We start from the raw sequence: 23,947 nt of genomic DNA, 5'->3' as shown, positions 1-23,947 counted from the left end.
CCCATCTCACGCACACACACACACTCACACACGCACCCTCTCCCCCGTCTCACACACACACACACACACCCTCTCACCCATCTCACGCACACACACACACACACTCACCCTCTCCCCCGTCTCTCACACACGCACACGCACACTCATCCTCTCCCCGTCTCTCACACACGCACACGCACACTCACCCTCTCCCCCGTCTCTCACACATGTACCCTCTCCCCCGTCTCTCACACACGCATCCTCTCCCCTGTCTCTCTCACATGCACACGCACACTCACCCTCTCCCCCAGCTCACACACATGCACACACAAATGCTCCCTCTCCCCCGTCTCTCACACACGCACCCTCTCCCCGTCTCTCACACACGCACCCTCTCCCCCATCTCTCACACGCACACACACATGCACCCTCGCCCCCGTCTCACACACATGCACACACACGCACCCTCTCCCGTCTCTCACACGTGCACCCACTCACGCACCCTCTCCCCATCTCTCACACGCGCACACACATGCACCCTCTCCCCCGTCTCTCATGTGCATGCACACACATGCACCCTCTCCCCCATCTCTCACTCACGCACACACGCACTTTCTCTCCCGTCTCTCACACACGGAAATGGGCAACCTCTTCCTGTCTCTCACACGTGCACACACTCACATTGCACCCTCTCCCCCGTCTCTCACATGCACACACACACACACACACGCACGCACCCTCTCCCCAACTCTCACACATGCACACACACATACGCACCCTCTCCCCGTCTATTGCACACACACACACGCACCTTCGCCCTATCTCTCACACACACACACGCACCCTCTCCCCGTCTCTCACACACGCACAAACACACACAACCTCTCCCCGTCTCTCACACGCGCACAAACACACGCACCCTCTCCCCCATCTCTCACACGTGCATACATACACACACGCACACACACACACACCCTCTCCCCTGTCTCTCACACGCACACACACAAACGCACCCTCTCCCCCATCACTCACACATGCACCCTCTCCCCCGTCTCACACACATGCACACACACTCGCACCCTCTCCCCGTCTCTCACACGCGCATGCACACACAAACTCCCTAGTCTTTCATGTGCACACACACACATGCACCCTCTCCCCCATCTCACACACACACACGCGCACCCTCTCCCCGTCTCTAACACATGCACCCTCTCCCCCGTCTCACACACACTCACACACACACGCACCCTCTCCCCCATCTCACGCACACACACACACACACAAAAAAACCCTCTCCCCCGTCTCACACACACGCGCACACACACACACACTCTCCCCCATCTCACGCACACACACACACACACACACCCTCTCCCCCGTCTCTCACACACATACACACACACACACACCTTCTCCCCCATCTCACGCACACACACACACATACACACACTCACCCTCTCCCCCGTCTCTCACACACGCACACGCACACTCACCCTCTTCTCCGTCTCTCACAGACGTAACTCACCCTCTCCCCCGTCTCTCACACACGCATCCTCTCCCCCATCTCTCACACACGCACACACACACGCACCCTTTCCCCGTCTCTCACACACGCACCCTCTCCCCGTCTCTCACACACGAACACGCACACTCACCCTCTCCCCCATCTCTCACACACGCACCCTCTCCCCCGTCTCTCACACACGCATCCTCTCCCCCTTCTCTCTCACATGCACACGCACACTCACCCTCTCCCCCGTCTCACACACATGCACACAAAAATGCTCCCTCTCCCCCATCTCTCACACACGCACCCTCTCCCCCGTCTCTCACACACGCACCCTCTCCCCCGTCTCACACGCATGCACAGACACACTCACCCTCTCCCCCGTTTCACACACATGCACACACACACACCCTCTCCCCCATCTCACACACACACACACCCTCTCCCCCATCCCACATACACGCACACACACACACACCCTCTCCCAATCTCACACACACGCACACACACACACACATACACTCACCCTCTCCCCTGTCTCTCACACATGCACACGCACACTCACCCTCTCCCCCGTCTCTCACACACGCACACGCACACTCTCCCTCTCCCCTGTCTCTCACACACGCACACACACACGCACCCTTTCCCCATCTCTCACTCACACGCACATTCACCCTCTACCCGTCTCTCACACACCCACACACACACTCACCCTCTCCCCCGTCTCACAGACACGCATCCTCTCCTCCGTCTCTCACACGTGCACAAACACACTCACCTTCTCCCCCGTCTCACACACACTAACCCTCTCCCCGTCTCACACACACGCACCCTCTCACCCGTCTCCCATGCACACACGCACTCTCTCCCTGTCTCTCACACGCACATAAACACGCAACCTCCCCAGTCTCTCACATGTGCACACACACACGCACCCTCTCCCCCATCTCTCACACACGCACACGCATACTCACCCTCTCCCCCATCTCTCACACACGCATACACACACTCACCCTCTCCCCCATCTCTCTCACACGCACACGCACACGCGGCCTCTCCCCCGTCTCTCACACATGCACAGACACACGCACCCTCTCCCCGTCTCTCACACACGCATCCTCTCCCCCGTCTCTCACACGCACACACACACACTCATCTTCTCCCCCGTCTCTCACACACGCATCCTCTCCCCCGTCTCTCGCACACACACACACACCCTTTCCCCATCTCTCACACATGCACACACACACGCACCCTCTCCTCTATCTCTCACACAAGCAAACGCATACTCACCCTCTCCCCCATCTCTCACACACGCATACGCACACTCACCCTCTCCTCCGTCTCACACACATGCATCCTCTCCCCCATCTTTCACACGCACACACACACACGCATCCGCTCCTCCGTCTCCCACATGCACACACACATGCACCCTCCTCCCCGTCTCTCACCCGCGCGCAGACACACGCAGCATCTCCCCTGTCTCTCACATGCACACACACACACGCAACCTCTCCCCCATCTCACACACACGCACACACAAACACACCATCTCCCCCGTCTCTCACACATGCACCCTCTCCCCGTTTCACACACGTGCAAATACACACGCACCCTCTCCCCCGTCTCTCACACACGCACCCTCTCTCCCATCTCACATACATGCACACACACACGCACCTTCTCCCCCGTCTCACACATGCACACCCACACGCACCCTCTCCCCCGTCTCTCACACGCGCACCCTCTCCCCGTCTCACACACATGCACACACACACGCACCCTCTCCCCCGTCTCACACACATGCACACACACGCACCCTCTCCCGTCTCTCACACGTGCACCCACTCACGCACCCTCTCCCCATCTCTCACACGCGCACACACATGCACCCTCTCCCCCGTCTCTCATGTGCATGCACACACATGCACCCTCTCCCCCATCTCTCACTCACGCACACACGCACTTTCTCTCCCGTCTCTCACACACGGAAATGGGCAACCTCTTCCTGTCTCTCACACGTGCACACACTCACAATGCACCCTCTCCCCGTCTCTCACATGCACACACACACACACACATGCACGCACCCTCTCCCCAACTCTCACACATGCACACACACATACGCACCCTCTCCCCGTCTATTGCACACACACACACGCACTTTCGCCCTATCTCTCACACACACACACGCACCCTCTCCTCGTCTCTCACACACGCACAAACACACACAACCTCTCCCCGTCTCTCACACGCGCACAAACACACGCACCCTCTCCCCCATCTCTCACACGTGCATACATACACACACGCACACACACACACACCCTCTCCCCTGTCTCTCACACGCACACACACAAACGCACCCTCTCCCCCATCACTCACACATGCACCCTCTCCCCCGTTTCACACACATGCACACACACACGCACCCTCTCCCCCGTCTCTAACACATGCACCCTCTCCCCCGTCTCACACACATGCACACACACTCGCACCCTCTCCCCGTCTCTCACACGCGCATGCACACACAAACTCCCTAGTCTTTCATGTGCACACACACACATGCACCCTCTCCCCCATCTCACACACACACACGCGCACCCTCTCCCCGTCTCTAACACATGCACCCTCTCCCCCGTCTCACACACACTCACACACACACGCACCCTCTCCCCCATCTCACGCACACACACACACACACAAAAAAACCCTCTCCCCCGTCTCACTCACACGCGCACACACACACACCCTCTCCCCATCTCACGCACACACACACACACACACACACGCCCTCTCCCCCGTCTCTCACACACATACACACACACACACACCTTCTCCCCCATCTCACGCACACACACACACACACACACACTCACCCTCTCCCCCGTCTCTCACACACGCACACGCACACTCACCCTCTTCTCCGTCTCTCACAGACGTAACTCACCCTCTCCCCCGTCTCTCACACACGCATCCTCTCCCCCATCTCTCACACACGCACACACACACGCACCCTTTCCCCGTCTCTCACACACGCACCCTCTCCCCGTCTCTCACACACGCACACGCACACTCACCCTCTCCCCCATCTCTCACACACGCACCCTCTCCCCCATCTCTCACACACGCATCCTCTCCCCCTTCTCTCTCACATGCACACGCACACTCACCCTCTCCCCCGTCTCACACACATGCACACAAAAATGCTCCCTCTCCCCCATCTCTCACACACGCACCCTCTCCCCCGTCTCTCACACACGCACCCTCTCCCCCGTCTCACACGCATGCACAGACACACTCACCCTCTCCCCCGTTTCACACACATGCACACACACACACCCTCTCCCCCATCTCACACACACACACAACCTCTCCCCCATCTCACACACACGCACACACACACACCCTCTCCCCCGTCTCACACACACGCACATGCACACATACACACATACACTCACCATCTCCCCTGTCTCTCACACACGCACACGCACACTCACACTCTCCCCCGTCTCTCACACACGCACATGCACACTCACCCTCTCCCCCGTCTCTCACACACGCATACACACACGCACCCTTTCCCCATCTCTCACTCACACGCACATTCACCCTCTACCCGTCTCTCACACACCCACACACACACTCACCCTCTCCCCCGTCTCACAGACACGCATCCTCTCCCCCGTCTCTCACACGTGCACAAACACACTCACCTTCTCCCCCGTCTCACACACACTAACCCTCTCCCCGTCTCACACACACACACCCTCTCACCCGTCTCCCATGCACACACGCACTCTCTCCCTGTCTCTCACACGCACATAAACACGCAACCTCCCCAGTCTCTCACATGTGCACACACACACGCACCCTCTCCCCCATCTCTCACACACGCACACGCATACTCACCCTCTCCCCCATCTCTCACACACGCATACACACACTCACCCTCTCCCCCATCTCTCTCACACGCACACGCACACGCGGCCTCTCCCCCGTCTCTCACACATGCACAGACACACGCACCCTCTCCCCGTCTCTCACACATGCACACACACACGCACCCTCTCCCCGTCTCTCACACACGCATCCTCTCCCCCGTCTCTCACACGCACACACACACACTCATCTTCTCCCCCGTCTCTCACACACGCATCCTCTCCCCCGTCTCTCGCACACACACACACACCCTTTCCCCATCTCTCACACATGCACACACACACGCACCCTCTCCTCTATCTCTCACACAAGCAAACGCATACTCACCCTCTCCCCCATCTCTCACACACGCATACGCACACTCACCCTCTCCTCCGTCTCACACACATGCATCCTCTCCCCCATCTTTCACACGCACACACACACACGCATCCGCTCCTCCGTCTCCCACATGCACACACACATGCACCCTCCTCCCCGTCTCTCACCCGCGCGCAGACACACGCAGCATCTCCCCTGTCTCTCACATGCACACACACACACGCAACCTCTCCCCCATCTCACACACACGCACACACAAACACACCATCTCCCCCGTCTCTCACACATGCACCCTCTCCCCGTTTCACACACGTGCACATACACACGCACCCTCTCCCCCGTCTCTCACACACGCACCCTCTCTCCCATCTCACATACATGCACACACACACGCATCTCTCCCCCGTCTCACACACGCGCACCCTCTCCCCGTCTCACACACATGCACACACACACGCACCCTCTCCCCCGTCTCACACACACACACACACACTCATCCTCTCCCCCGTCTCACACACGCACACACACACACAAACACGCACCCTCTCCCCCGTCTCACACACACGCACACACACACACCCTCTCCCCATCTCACGCACACACACACACACACACACACCCTCTCCCCCGTCTCTCACACACATACACACACACACACACCTTCTCCCCCATCTCACGCACACACACACACATACACACACTCACCCTCTCCCCCGTCTCTCACACACGCACACGCACACTCACCCTCTTCTCCGTCTCTCACAGACGTAACTCACCCTCTCCCCCGTCTCTCACACACGCATCCTCTCCCCCATCTCTCACACACGCACGCACCCTTTCCCCGTCTCTCACACACGCACCCTCTCCCCGTCTCTCACACACGCACACGCACACTCACCCTCTCCCCCATCTCTCACACACGCACCCTCTCCCCCGTCTCTCACACACGCATCCTCTCCCCCTTCTCTCTCACATGCACACGCACACTCACCCTCTCCCCCGTCTCACACACATGCACACAAAAATGCTCCCTCTCCCCCATCTCTCACACACGCACCCTCTCCCCCGTCTCTCACACACGCACCCTCTCCCCCGTCTCACACACATGCACAGACACACTCACCCTCTCCCCCGTTTCACACACATGCACACACACACACCCTCTCCCCCATCTCACACACACACACAACCTCTCCCCCATCTCACACACACGCACACACACACACACCCTCTCCCCCATCTCACACACACGCACATGCACACATACACACATACACTCACCATCTCCCCTGTCTCTCACACACGCACACGCACACTCACACTCTCCCCCGTCTCTCACACACGCACATGCACACTCACCCTCTCCCCCGTCTCTCACACACGCATACACACACGCACCCTTTCCCCATCTCTCACTCACACGCACATTCACCCTCTACCCGTCTCTCACACACCCACACACACACTCACCCTCTCCCCCGTCTCACAGACACGCATCCTCTCCCCCGTCTCTCACACGTGCACAAACACACTCACCTTCTCCCCCGTCTCACACACACTAACCCTCTCCCCGTCTCACACACACGCACCCTCTCACCCGTCTCCCATGCACACACGCACTCTCTCCCTGTCTCTCACACGCACATAAACACGCAACCTCCCCAGTCTCTCACATGTGCACACACACACGCACCCTCTCCCCCATCTCTCACACACGCACACGCACACTCACCCTCTTCGCCATCTCTCACACACGCATACTCACCCTCTCCCCCGTCTCTCACACACGCACCCTCTCCCCGTCTCTCACACACGCACACGCACATGCACACTCACCCTCTCCCCCGTCTCTCACACACGCACACACACCCTCTCTCCCATCTCACGCACACACACACACACACACACACACACTCACCCTCTCCCCCGTCTCTCACACACGCACACGCACACTCACCCTCTTCCCCATCTCTCACACACGCACATTCACCCTCTCCCCCGTCTCTCACACACGCACCCTCTCCCCGTCTCTCACACACGCACACGCACACTCACCCTCTCCCCCGTCTCTCACACACGCACACACACACCCTCTCTCCCATCTCACGCACACACACACACACACACACACACTCACCCTCTCCCCCATCTCTCGCACACGCACACGCACACTCACCCTCTTCCCCATCTCTCACACACGCACACTCACCCTCTCCCCGTCTCTCACACACGCACCATCTCCCCGTCTCACATACATGCACACACATACACACCTTCTCCCCCATCTCACACACGCACAAACACACGCACCCTCTCCCCCGTCTCACACACATGCGCACACACACGCACCCTCTCCTCGTCTCACACACACGCACACACACACACACCCTCTCCCCCATCTCACGCACACACACTCACTCACCCTCTCCCCCGTCTCTAAGACACGCACACACACACACACCCTCTCCCCCATCTCACGCACACACACACACGCACCCTCTCCCCCGTCTCACACACACGCACACACACACACACCCTCTCCCCCATCTCACGCACACACACACACTCACACACGCACCCTCTCCCCCGTCTCACACACACACACACACACCCTCTCCCCCATCTCACGCACACACACACACACACTCACCCTCTCCCCCGTCTCTCACACACGCACACGCACACTCATCCTCTCCCCGTCTCTCACACACGCACACGCACACTCACCCTCTCCCCCGTCTCTCACACATGCACCCTCTCCCCCCGTCTCTCACACACGCATCCTCTCCCCTGTCTCTCTCACATGCACACGCACACTCACCCTCTCCCCCAGCTCACACACATGCACACACAAATGCTCCCTCTCCCCCGTCTCTCACACACGCACCCTCTCCCCGTCTCTCACACACGCACCCTCTCCCCCATCTCTCACACGCACACACACACGCACCCTCGCCCCCGTCTCACACACATGCACACACACGCACCCTCTCCCGTCTCTCACACGTGCACCCACTCACGCACCCTCTCCCCATCTCTCACACGCGCACACACATGCACCCTCTCCCCCGTCTCTCATGTGCATGCACACACATGCACCCTCTCCCCCATCTCTCACTCACGCACACACGCACTTTCTCTCCCGTCTCTCACACACGGAAATGGGCAACCTCTTCCTGTCTCTCACACGTGCACACACTCACATTGCACCCTCTCCCCCGTCTCTCACATGCACACACACACACACACACGCACGCACCCTCTCCCCAACTCTCACACATGCACACACACATACGCACCCTCTCCCCGTCTATTGCACACACACACACGCACCTTCGCCCTATCTCTCACACACACACACGCACCCTCTCCCCGTCTCTCACACACGCACAAACACACACAACCTCTCCCCGTCTCTCACACGCGCACAAACACACGCACCCTCTCCCCCATCTCTCACACGTGCATACATACACACACGCACACACACACACACCCTCTCCCCTGTCTCTCACACGCACACACACAAACGCACCCTCTCCCCCATCACTCACACATGCACCCTCTCCCCCGTTTCACACACATGCACACACACACGCACCCTCTCCCCCGTCTCTAACACATGCACCCTCTCCCCCGTCTCACACACATGCACACACACTCGCACCCTCTCCCCGTCTCTCACACGCGCATGCACACACAAACTCCCTAGTCTTTCATGTGCACACACACACATGCACCCTCTCCCCCATCTCACACACACACACGCGCACCCTCTCCCCGTCTCTAACACATGCACCCTCTCCCCCGTCTCACACACACTCACACACACACGCACCCTCTCCCCCATCTCACGCACACACACACACACACAAAAAAACCCTCTCCCCCGTCTCACACACACGCGCACACACACACACCCTCTCCCCCATCTCACGCACACACACACACACACACACCCTCTCCCCCGTCTCTCACACACATACACACACACACACACCTTCTCCCCCATCTCACGCACACACACACACACACACACACTCACCCTCTCCCCCGTCTCTCACACACGCACACGCACACTCACCCTCTTCTCCGTCTCTCACAGACGTAACTCACCCTCTCCCCCGTCTCTCACACACGCATCCTCTCCCCCCATCTCTCACACACGCACACACACACGCACCCTTTCCCCGTCTCTCACACACGCACCCTCTCCCCGTCTCTCACACACGCACACGCACACTCACCCTCTCCCCCATCTCTCACACACGCACCCTCTCCCCCGTCTCTCACACACGCATCCTCTCCCCCTTCTCTCTCACATGCACACGCACACTCACCCTCTCCCCCGTCTCACACACATGCACACAAAAATGCTCCCTCTCCCCCATCTCTCACACACGCACCCTCTCCCCCGTCTCTCACACACGCACCCTCTCCCCCGTCTCACACGCATGCACAGACACACTCACCCTCTCCCCCGTTTCACACACATGCACACACACACACCCTCTCCCCCATCTCACACACACACACAACCTCTCCCCCATCTCACACACACGCACACACACACACCCTCTCCCCCGTCTCACACACACGCACATGCACACATACACACATACACTCACCATCTCCCCTGTCTCTCACACACGCACACGCACACTCACACTCTCCCCCGTCTCTCACACACGCACATGCACACTCACCCTCTCCCCCGTCTCTCACACACGCATACACACACGCACCCTTTCCCCATCTCTCACTCACACGCACATTCACCCTCTACCCGTCTCTCACACACCCACACACACACTCACCCTCTCCCCCGTCTCACAGACACGCATCCTCTCCCCCGTCTCTCACACGTGCACAAACACACTCACCTTCTCCCCCGTCTCACACACACTAACCCTCTCCCCGTCTCACACACACGCACCCTCTCACCCGTCTCCCATGCACACACGCACTCTCTCCCTGTCTCTCACACGCACATAAACACGCAACCTCCCCAGTCTCTCACATGTGCACACACACACGCACCCTCTCCCCCATCTCTCACACACGCACACGCATACTCACCCTCTCCCCCATCTCTCACACACGCATACACACACTCACCCTCTCCCCCATCTCTCTCACACGCACACGCACACGCGGCCTCTCCCCCGTCTCTCACACATGCACAGACACACGCACCCTCTCCCCGTCTCTCACACATGCACACACACACGCACCCTCTCCCCGTCTCTCACACACGCATCCTCTCCCCCGTCTCTCACACGCACACACACACACTCATCTTCTCCCCCGTCTCTCACACACGCATCCTCTCCCCCGTCTCTCGCACACACACACACACCCTTTCCCCATCTCTCACACATGCACACACACACGCACCCTCTCCTCTATCTCTCACACAAGCAAACGCATACTCACCCTCTCCCCCATCTCTCACACACGCATACGCACACTCACCCTCTCCTCCGTCTCACACACATGCATCCTCTCCCCCATCTTTCACACGCACACACACACACGCATCCGCTCCTCCGTCTCCCACATGCACACACACATGCACCCTCCTCCCCGTCTCTCACCCGCGCGCAGACACACGCAGCATCTCCCCTGTCTCTCACATGCACACACACACACGCAACCTCTCCCCCATCTCACACACACGCACACACAAACACACCATCTCCCCCGTCTCTCACACATGCACCCTCTCCCCGTTTCACACACGTGCACATACACACGCACCCTCTCCCCCGTCTCTCACACACGCACCCTCTCTCCCATCTCACATACATGCACACACACACGCACCTTCTCCCCCGTCTCACACATGCACACACACACGCACCCTCTCCCCCGTCTCTCACACGCGCACCCTCTCCCCGTCTCACACACATGCACACACACACGCACCCTCTCCCCCGTCTCACACACACACACACACACTCATCCTCTCCCCCGTCTCACACACGCACACACACACACAAACACGCACCCTCTCCCCCGTCTCACACACACGCACACACACACACCCTCTCCCCATCTCACGCACACACACACACACACACACACAAACACGCACCCTCTCCCCCGTCTCACACACACACACACACACCCTCTCCCCCATCTCACGCACACACACACACACACACTCACCCTCTCCCCCGTCTCTCACACACGCACAAACACACACACCCTCTCCCCCATCTCACGCACACACACACACACACACACGCATCCTCTCCCCCGTCTCACACACACGCACACACACACCCTCTCCCCCATCTCACGCACACACACACACACACACACACACACACACAAACACGCACCCTCTCCCCCGTCTCACACACACGCACACACACACACACCCTCTCCCCATCTCACGCACACACACACACACACACACACAAACACGCACCCTCTCCCCCGTCTCACACACACACACACACACACACCCTCTCCCCCATCTCACGCACACACACACACACACACCCTCTCCCCAGTCTCTCACACACGCACACGCACACTCACCCTCTCCCCGTCTCTCACACACGCACACACACACCCTCTCTCCCATCTCACGCACACACACACACACACACACTCACCCTCTCCCCCGTCTCTCACACACGCACACTCACCCTCTTCGCCATCTCTCACACACGCATACTCACCCTCTCCCCCGTCTCTCACACACGCACCCTCTCCCCGTCTCTCACACACGCACACGCACATGCACACTCACCCTCTCCCCCGTCTCTCACACACGCACACACACACCCTCTCTCCCATCTCACGCACACACACACACACACACACACTCACCCTCTCCCCCGTCTCTCACACACGCACACGCACACTCACCCTCTTCCCCATCTCTCACACACGCACATTCACCCTCTCCCCGTCTCTCACACACGCACCCTCTCCCCGTCTCTCACACACGCACACGCACACTCACCCTCTCCCCCGTCTCTCACACACGCACACACACACCCTCTCTCCCATCTCACGCACACACACACACACACACACACTCACCCTCTCCCCCATCTCTCGCACACGCACACGCACACTCACCCTCTTCCCCATCTCTCACACACGCACACTCACCCTCTCCCCGTCTCTCACACACGCACCATCTCCCCGTCTCACATACATGCACACACATACACACCTTCTCCCCCATCTCACACACGCACAAACACACGCACCCTCTCCCCCGTCTCACACACATGCGCACACACACGCACCCTCTCCTCGTCTCACACACACGCACACACACACACACCCTCTCCCCCATCTCACGCACACACACTCACTCACCCTCTCCCCCGTCTCTAAGACACGCACACACACACACACCCTCTCCCCCATCTCACGCACACACACACACGCACCCTCTCCCCCGTCTCACACACACGCACACACACACACGCACCCTCTCCCCCATCTCACGCACACACACACACTCACACACGCACCCTCTCCCCCGTCTCACACACACACACACACACCCTCTCCCCCATCTCACGCACACACACACACACACTCACCCTCTCCCCCGTCTCTCACACACGCACACGCACACTCATCCTCTCCCCGTCTCTCACACACGCACACGCACACTCACCCTCTCCCCCGTCTCTCACACATGCACCCTCTCCCCCGTCTCTCACACACGCATCCTCTCCCCTGTCTCTCTCACATGCACACGCACACTCACCCTCTCCCCCAGCTCACACACATGCACACACAAATGCTCCCTCTCCCCCGTCTCTCACACACGCACCCTCTCCCCGTCTCTCACACACGCACCCTCTCCCCCATCTCTCACACGCACACACACACGCACCCTCTCCCCCGTCTCACACACATGCACACACACGCACCCTCTCCCGTCTCTCACACGTGCACCCACTCACGCACCCTCTCCCCATCTCTCACACGCGCACACACATGCACCCTCTCCCCCGTCTCTCATGTGCATGCACACACATGCACCCTCTCCCCCATCTCTCACTCACGCACACACGCACTTTCTCTCCCGTCTCTCACACACGGAAATGGGCAACCTCTTCCTGTCTCTCACACGTGCACACACTCACATTGCACCCTCTCCCCGTCTCTCACATGCACACACACACACACACACGCACGCACCCTCTCCCCAACTCTCACACATGCACACACACATACGCACCCTCTCCCCGTCTATTGCACACACACACACGCACCTTCGCCCTATCTCTCACACACACACACGCACCCTCTCCCCGTCTCTCACACACGCACAAACACACACAACCTCTCCCCGTCTCTCACACGCGCACAAACACACGCACCCTCTCCCCCATCTCTCACACGTGCATACATACACACACGCACACACACACACACCCTCTCCCCTGTCTCTCACACGCACACACACAAACGCACCCTCTCCCCCATCACTCACACATGCACCCTCTCCCCCGTTTCACACACATGCACACACACACGCACCCTCTCCCCCGTCTCTAACACATGCACCCTCTCCCCCGTCTCACACACATGCACACACACTCGCACCCTCTCCCCGTCTCTCACACGCGCATGCACACACAAACTCCCTAGTCTTTCATGTGCACACACACACATGCACCCTCTCCCCCATCTCACACACACACACGCGCACCCTCTCCCCGTCTCTAACACATGCACCCTCTCCCCCGTCTCACACACACTCACACACACACGCACCCTCTCCCCCATCTCACGCACACACACACACACACAAAAAAACCCTCTCCCCCGTCTCACACACACGCGCACACACGCACACCCTCTCCCCCATCTCACGCACACACACACACACACACACACCCTCTCCCCCGTCTCTCACACACATACACACACACACACACCTTCTCCCCCATCTCACGCACACACACACACACACACACACTCACCCTCTCCCCCGTCTCTCACACACGCACACGCACACTCACCCTCTTCTCCGTCTCTCACAGACGTAACTCACCCTCTCCCCCGTCTCTCACACACGCATCCTCTCCCCCATCTCTCACACACGCACACACACACGCACCCTTTCCCCGTCTCTCACACACGCACCCTCTCCCCGTCTCTCACACACGCACACGCACACTCACCCTCTCCCCCATCTCTCACACACGCACCCTCTCCCCCGTCTCTCACACACGCATCCTCTCCCCCTTCTCTCTCACATGCACACGCACACTCACCCTCTCCCCCGTCTCACACACATGCACACAAAAATGCTCCCTCTCCCCCATCTCTCACACACGCACCCTCTCCCCCGTCTCTCACACACGCACCCTCTCTCCCATCTCTCACACGCACACACACATGCACCATCTCCCCCGTCTCACACATACGCACACACATGCACACTCTCCCGTCTCTCACACGTGCACCCACACACGCACCCTCTCCCCATCTCTCACACGCGCACACACACGCACCCTCTCCCCCGTCTCTCATGTGCATGCACACACATGCACCCTCTCCCCCATCTCTCACACACACACACGCACCCTCTCCTCCATCTCTCATCACGCACACACGCACCCTCGCTCCCATCTCTCACACACGCAAACAGGCACCCTCTCTCCCGTCTCTCACACACGCAAACGGGCAACTTCTTCCCATCTCTCACACGTGCACACATTCACATTGCACCCTCTCCCCCGTCTCTCACATGCACACACACACACACACACACGCACGCACCCTCTCCCCAACTCTCAAACATGCACACACACATACGCACCCTCTCCCCGTCTATCGCGCACACACACACGCACCTTCGCCCTATTTCTCACACACACACACGCAGCATCTCCCCGTCTCTCACACACGCACAAACACACGCACCCTCTCCCCGTCTCTCACATGCGCACAAACACACGCACCCTCTCCCCCATCTCTCACATGTGCACACATACACACACGCACACACACACGCACCCTCTCCCCTGTCTCTCACACACAAATGCACCCTCTCCCCCATCACTCACACACGCACCCTCTCCCCTGTTTCACACACATGCACACACACACGCACCCTCTCCCCCGTCTCTAACACATGCACCCTCTCCCCCGTCTCACACACATGCACACACACACGCACCCTCTCCCCCGTCTCTCACACGCGCATGCACGCATAAACTCCCTAGTCTTTCATGTGCACACACACACATGCACCCTCTCCCCCATCTCTCACACACACACAAATGCACCCTCTCCCCCGTCTCTCACACACGCATCCTCTCCCCTGTCTCTCACACACGCATCCTCTCCCCCGTCTCTCACACACGCATCCTCTCCCCTGTCTCTCACACATGCACACAAACACGCACCCTCTCCCCCGTCTCTAACACAGGCACCCTCTCCACCGTCTCACACACATGCACACACACACGCACCCTCTCCCCCGTCTCTCACACATGCACACGCACCCTCTCCCCAGTCTCTCACACATGCATCCTCTTCCCTGTCTCTCACACACGCATCCTCTCCCCCGTCTCTCACACACGCATCCTCTCCCCTATCTGTCACACATGCACACACACACGCACCCTCTCCCCCGTCTCTAACACAGGCACCCTCTCCCCCGTCTCACACACATGCACACACATGCACCCTCTCCCGTCTCTCACACGTGCACCCACTCACGCACCCTCTCCCCATCTCTCACACGCGCACACACACGCACCCTCTCCCCAGTCTCTCATGTGCATGCACACACATGCACCCTCTCCCCCATCTCTCACTCACGCACACACGCACCCTCTCTCCCGTCTCTCACACACGGAAATGGGCAACCTCTTCCTGTCTCTCACACGTGCACACACTCACATTGCACCCTCTCCCCCGTCTCTCACATGCACACACACACACACACACACGCACGCACTCTCTCCCCAACTCTCACACATGCACACACACATACGCAACCTCTCCCCGTCTATCGCACACACACACACGCACCCTCTCCCTGTCTCTCACACACGCACAAACACACGCACCCTCTCCCCCATCTCTCACACGTGCATACATACACACACGCACACACACACACACCCTCTCCCCTGTCTCTCACACGCACACAGACAAACGCACCCTCTCCCCCATCACTCACACATGCACCCTCTCCCCCGTTTCACACAGATGCACACACACACGCACCCTCTCCCAAGTCTCTAACACATGCACCCTCTCCCCCGTCTCACACATATGCACACACACTCGCACCCTCTCCCCGTCTCTCACATGCGCATGCACACACAAACTCCCTAGTCTCTCATGTGCACACACACACATGCACCCTCTCCCCCATCTCTCACACACACACACGCACCCTCGCCCCCGTCTCTCACACACGCATCCTCTCCCCTGTCTCACACACGCATCCTCCCCCCCGTCTCTCACACACACATCCTCTCCCCTGTCTCTCACACACGCACTCTCTCCCCCGTTTCACACACATGCACACACACACGCACCCTCTCCCCGTCTCTAACACACGCACCCTCTCCCCTGTCTCACACACACTCACACACACACACACCCTCTCCCCATCTCACGCACACACACACACACACAGAAACGCACCCTCTCCCCCGTCTCACACACACGCGCACACACACACAACCTCTCCCCCATCTCACGCACACACACACACACACACACACCCTCTCCCCCGTCTCACACACACACACACACACACACCTTCTCCCCCATCTCACGCACACACACACACTCACCCTCTCCCCCGTCTCTCACACACGCACACGCACACTCACCCTCTTCTCCGTCTCTCACAGACGCACACTCACCCTCTCCCCCGTCTCTCACACACGCATCCTCTCCCCCATCTCTCACACATGCACACACACATGCACCCTTTCCCCGTCTCTCACACACGCACCCTCTCCCCGTCTCTCACACACGCACACTCACCCTCTCCCCCATCTCTCACACACGCACCCTCTCCCCCGTCTCTCACACACGCATCCTCTCCCCCGTCTCTCTCACATGCACACGCACACTCACCCTCTCCCCCGTCTCACACACACGCACACAAAAATGCTCCCTCTCCCCCATCTCTCACACACGCACCCTCTCCCCCGTCTCTCACACACTCACCCTCTCTCCCATCTCTCACACGCACACACACATGCACCATCTCCCCCGTCTCACACATACGCACACACATGCACACTCTCCCGTCTCTCACACGTGCACCCACACACGCACCCTCTCCCCATCTCTCACACGCGCACACACACGCACCCTCTCCCCCGTCTCTCATGTGCATGCACACACATGCACCCTCTCCCCCATCTCTCACACACACACACGCACCCTCTCCTCCATCTCTCATCACGCACACACGCACCCTCTCTCCCGTCCCTCACACACGCAAACAGGCACCCTCTCTCCCGTCTCTCACACACGCAAACGGGCAACCTCTTCCCATCTCTCACACGTGCACCCACTCACATTGCACCCTCTCCCCCGTCTCTCACATGCACACACACACACACACACACACGCACGCACCCTCTCCCCAACTCTCAAACATGCACACACACATACGCACCCTCTCCCCGTCTATAGCGCACACACACACGCACCTTCGCCCTATCTCTCACACACACACACACGCAGCGTCTCCCCGTCTCTCACACACGCACAAACACATGCACCCTCTCCCCCATCTCTCACATGTGCACACACACGCACAAACACACACACCCTCTCCCCGTCTCTCACACGCGCACAAACACACGCACCCTCTCCCCCATCTCTCACAAGTGCACACATACACACACGCACACACACACGCACCCTCTCCCCTGTCTCTCACACACAATCGCACCCTCTCCCCCATCATTCACACACGCACCCTCTCCCCTGTTTCACACACATGCACACACACACGCACCCTCTCCCCCGTCTCTAACACATGCACCCTCTCCCCCGTCTCACACACATGCACACACACACGCACCCTCTCCCCCGTCTCTCACACGCGCATGCACACACAAACTCCCTAGTCTTTCATGTGCACACACACACATGCACCCTCTCCCCCATCTCTCACACACACACACGCACCCTCTCCCCCGTCTCTCACACACGCATCCTCTCCCCTGTCTCTCACACACGCATCCTCTCCCCCGTCTCTCACACACGCATCCTCTCCCCTGTCTCTCACACACGCATACAAATACGCACCCTCTCCCCCGTCTCTAACACAGGCACCCTCTCCACCATCTCACACACATGCACACACACACGCACCCTCTCCCCGTCTCTCACACACGCACACACACACACACACCCTTTCCCCGTCTCTCACACATGCACACACACACGCACCCTCTCCCCCGTCTCTCACACACGCACACGCACCCTCTCCCCCGTCTCTCACACATGCATCCTCTCCCCTGTCTCTCACACATGCACACAAACACGCACCCTCTCCCCCGTCTCTAACACAGGCACCCTCTCCACCGTCTCACACACATGCACACACCAACGCACCCTCTCCCCCGTTTCTCACACATGCACACGCACCCTCTCCCCAGTCTCTCACACATGCATCCTCTTCCCTGTCTCTCACACACGCATCCTCTCCCCCGTCTCTCACACACGCATCCTCTCCCCTATCTGTCACACATGCACACACACACGCACCCTCTCCCCCGTCTCTAACACAGGCACCCTCTCCCCCGTCTCACACACATGCACACACATGCACCCTCTCCCGTCTCTCACACGTGCACCCACTCACGCACCCTCTCCCCATCTCTCACACGCGCACACACACGCACCCTCTCCCCAGTCTCTCATGTGCATGCACACACATGCACCCTCTCCCCCATCTCTCACTCACGCACACACGCACCCTCTCTCCCGTCTCTCACACACGGAAATGGGCAACCTCTTCCTGTCTCTCACACGTGCACACACTCACATTGCACCCTCTCCCCCGTCTCTCACATGCACACACACACACACACACACGCACGCACTCTCTCCCCAACTCTCACACATGCACACACACATACGCAACCTCTCCCCGTCTATCGCACACACACACACGCACCCTCTCCCTGTCTCTCACACACGCACAAACACACGCACCCTCTCCCCCATCTCTCACATGCGCACTCAAACGCACAAACACACACACCCTCTCCCCGTCTCTCACACGCGCACAAACACACGCACCCTCTCCCCCATCTCTCACACGTGCATACATACACACACGCACACACACACACACCCTCTCCCCTGTCTCTCACACGCACACAGACAAACGCACCCTCTCCCCCATCACTCACACATGCACCCTCTCCCCCGTTTCACACATATGCACACACACTCGCACCCTCTCCCCGTCTCTCACATGCGCATGCACACACAAACTCCCTAGTCTCTCATGTGCACACACACACATGCACCCTCTCCCCCATCTCTCACACACACACACGCACCCTCGCCCCCGTCTCTCACACACGCATCCTCTCCCCTGTCTCACACACGCATCCTCCCCCCCGTCTCTCACACACACATCCTCTCCCCTGTCTCTCACACACGCACTCTCTCCCCCGTTTCACACACATGCACACACACACGCACCCTCTCCCCGTCTCTAACACACGCACCCTCTCCCCTGTCTCACACACACTCACACACACACACACCCTCTCCCCCATCTCACGCACACACACACACACAGAAACGCACCCTCTCCCCCGTCTCACACACACGCGCACACACACACACCCTCTCCCCCATCTCACGCACACACACACACACACACACACCCTCTCCCCCGTCTCACACACACACACACACACACACACCTTCTCCCCCATCTCACGCACACACACACTCACCCTCTCCCCCGTCTCTCACACACGCACACGCACACTCACCCTCTTCTCCGTCTCTCACAGACGCACACTCACCCTCTCCCCCGTCTCTCACACACGCATCCTCTCCCCCATCTCTCACACATGCACACACACATGCACCCTCTCCCCGTCTCTCACACACGCACCCTCTCCCCGTCTCTCACACACGCACACTCACCCTCTCCCCCATCTCTCACACACGCACCCTCTCCCCCGTCTCTCACACACGCATCCTCTCCCCCGTCTCTCTCACATGCACACGCACACTCACCCTCTCCCCCGTCTCACACACACGCACACAAAAATGCTCCCTCTCCCCCATCTCTCACACACGCACCCTCTCCCCCGTCTCTCACACACGCACCCTCTCTCCCATCTCTCACACGCACACACACATGCACCATCTCCCCCGTCTCACACATACGCACACACATGCACACTCTCCCGTCTCTCACACGTGCACCCACACACGCACCCTCTCCCCCATCTCTCACACGTGCATACATACACACACGCACACACACACACACCCTCTCCCCTGTCTCTCACACGCACACAGACAAACGCACCCTCTCCCCCATCACTCACACATGCACCCTCTCCCCCGTTTCACACATATGCACACACACTCGCACCCTCTCCCCGTCTCTCACATGCGCATGCACACACAAACTCCCTAGTCTCTCATGTGCACACACACACATGCACCCTCTCCCCCATCTCTCACACACACACACGCACCCTCGCCCCCGTCTCTCACACACGCATCCTCTCCCCTGTCTCACACACGCATCCTCCCCCCCGTCTCTCACACACACATCCTCTCCCCTGTCTCTCACACACGCACTCTCTCCCCCGTTTCACACACATGCACACACACACGCACCCTCTCCCCGTCTCTAACACACGCACCCTCTCCCCTGTCTCACACACACTCACACACACACACACCCTCTCCCCCATCTCACGCACACACACACACACACAGAAACGCACCCTCTCCCCCGTCTCACACACACGCGCACACACACACACCCTCTCCCCCATCTCACGCACACACACACACACACACACACACCCTCTCCCCGTCTCACACACACACACACACACACACACACCTTCTCCCCCATCTCACGCACACACACACACTCACCCTCTCCCCCGTCTCTCACACACGCACACGCACACTCACCCTCTTCTCCGTCTCTCACAGACGCACACTCACCCTCTCCCCCGTCTCTCACACACGCATCCTCTCCCCCATCTCTCACACATGCACACACACATGCACCCTTTCCCCGTCTCTCACACACGCACCCTCTCCCCGTCTCTCACACACGCACACTCACCCTCTCCCCCATCTCTCACACACGCACCCTCTCCCCCGTCTCTCACACACGCATCCTCTCCCCCGTCTCTCTCACATGCACACGCACACTCACCCTCTCCCCCGTCTCACACACACGCACACAAAAATGCTCCCTCTCCCCCATCTCTCACACACGCACCCTCTCCCCCGTCTCTCACACACGCACCCTCTCTCCCATCTCTCACACGCACACACACATGCACCATCTCCCCCGTCTCACACATACGCACACACATGCACACTCTCCCGTCTCTCACACGTGCACCCACACACGCACCCTCTCCCCATCTCTCACACGCGCACACACACGCACCCTCTCCCCCGTCTCTCATGTGCATGCACACACATGCACCCTCTCCCCCATCTCTCACACACACACACGCACCCTCTCCTCCATCTCTCATCACGCACACACGCACCCTCTCTCCCGTCTCTCACACACGCAAACAGGCACCCTCTCTCCCGTCTCTCACACATGCAAACGGGCAACCTCTTCCCATCTCTCACACGTGCACCCACTCACATTGCACCCTCTCCCCCGTCTCTCACATGCACACACACACACACACACACGCACGCACCCTCTCCCCAACTCTCAAACATGCACACACACATACGCACCCTCTCCCCGTCTATAGCGCACACACACACGCACCTTCGCCCTATCTCTCACACACACACACACGCAGCGTCTCCCCGTCTCTCACACACGCACAAACACATGCACCCTCTCCCCCATCTCTCACATGTGCACACACACGCACAAACACACACACCCTCTCCCCGTCTCTCACACGCGCACAAACACACGCACCCTCTCCCCCATCTCTCACAAGTGCACACATACACACACGCACACACACACGCACCCTCTCCCCTGTCTCTCACACACAAACGCACCCTCTCCCCCATCATTCACACACGCACCCTCTCCCCTGTTTCACACACATGCACACACACACGCACCCTCTCCCCCGTCTCTAACACATGCACCCTCTCCCCCGTCTCACACACATGCACACACACACGCACCCTCTCCCCCGTCTCTCACACGCGCATGCACACACAAACTCCCTAGTCTTTCATGTGCACACACACACATGCACCCTCTCCCCCATCTCTCACACACACACACGCACCCTCTCCCCCGTCTCTCACACACGCATCCTCTCCCCTGTCTCTCACACACGCATCCTCTCCCCCGTCTCTCACACACGCATCCTCTCCCCTGTCTCTCACACACGCATACAAATACGCACCCTCTCCCCCGTCTCTAACACAGGCACCCTCTCCACCATCTCACACACATGCACACACCCACGCACCCTCTCCCCGTCTCTCACACACGCACACACACACACACCCTTTCCCCGTCTCTCACACATGCACACACACACGCACCCTCTCCCCCGTCTCTCACACACGCACACGCACCCTCTCCCCCGTCTCTCACACACGCATCCTCTCCCCTGTCTCTCACACACACATCCTCTCCCCCGTCTCTCACACATGCATCCTCTCCCCTGTCTCTCACACACGCACACACACACGCACCCTCTCCCCCGTCCCTAACACAGGCACCCTCTCCACCGTCTCACACACATGCACACACACACGCACCCTCTCCCCCGTCTCTCACACACGCACACGCATACTCACGCTCTCCCCTTCTCTCACACATGCATACGCACACTCACCCTCTCCCCTGTCTCTCACACACGCATCCTCCCCCCCGTCTCCACACACACATCCTCTCCCCTGTCTCTCACACACGCACTCTCTCCCCCGTTTCACACACATGCACACACATGCGCACCCTCTCCCCGTCTCTAACACACGCACCCTCTC

This window comes from Carcharodon carcharias, chromosome 19, assembly GCF_017639515.1.
Source record: "Carcharodon carcharias isolate sCarCar2 chromosome 19, sCarCar2.pri, whole genome shotgun sequence".
Lineage (NCBI taxonomy): Eukaryota > Metazoa > Chordata > Chondrichthyes > Lamniformes > Lamnidae > Carcharodon > Carcharodon carcharias.
Note: the sequence above shows the minus strand (reverse complement) of the source record.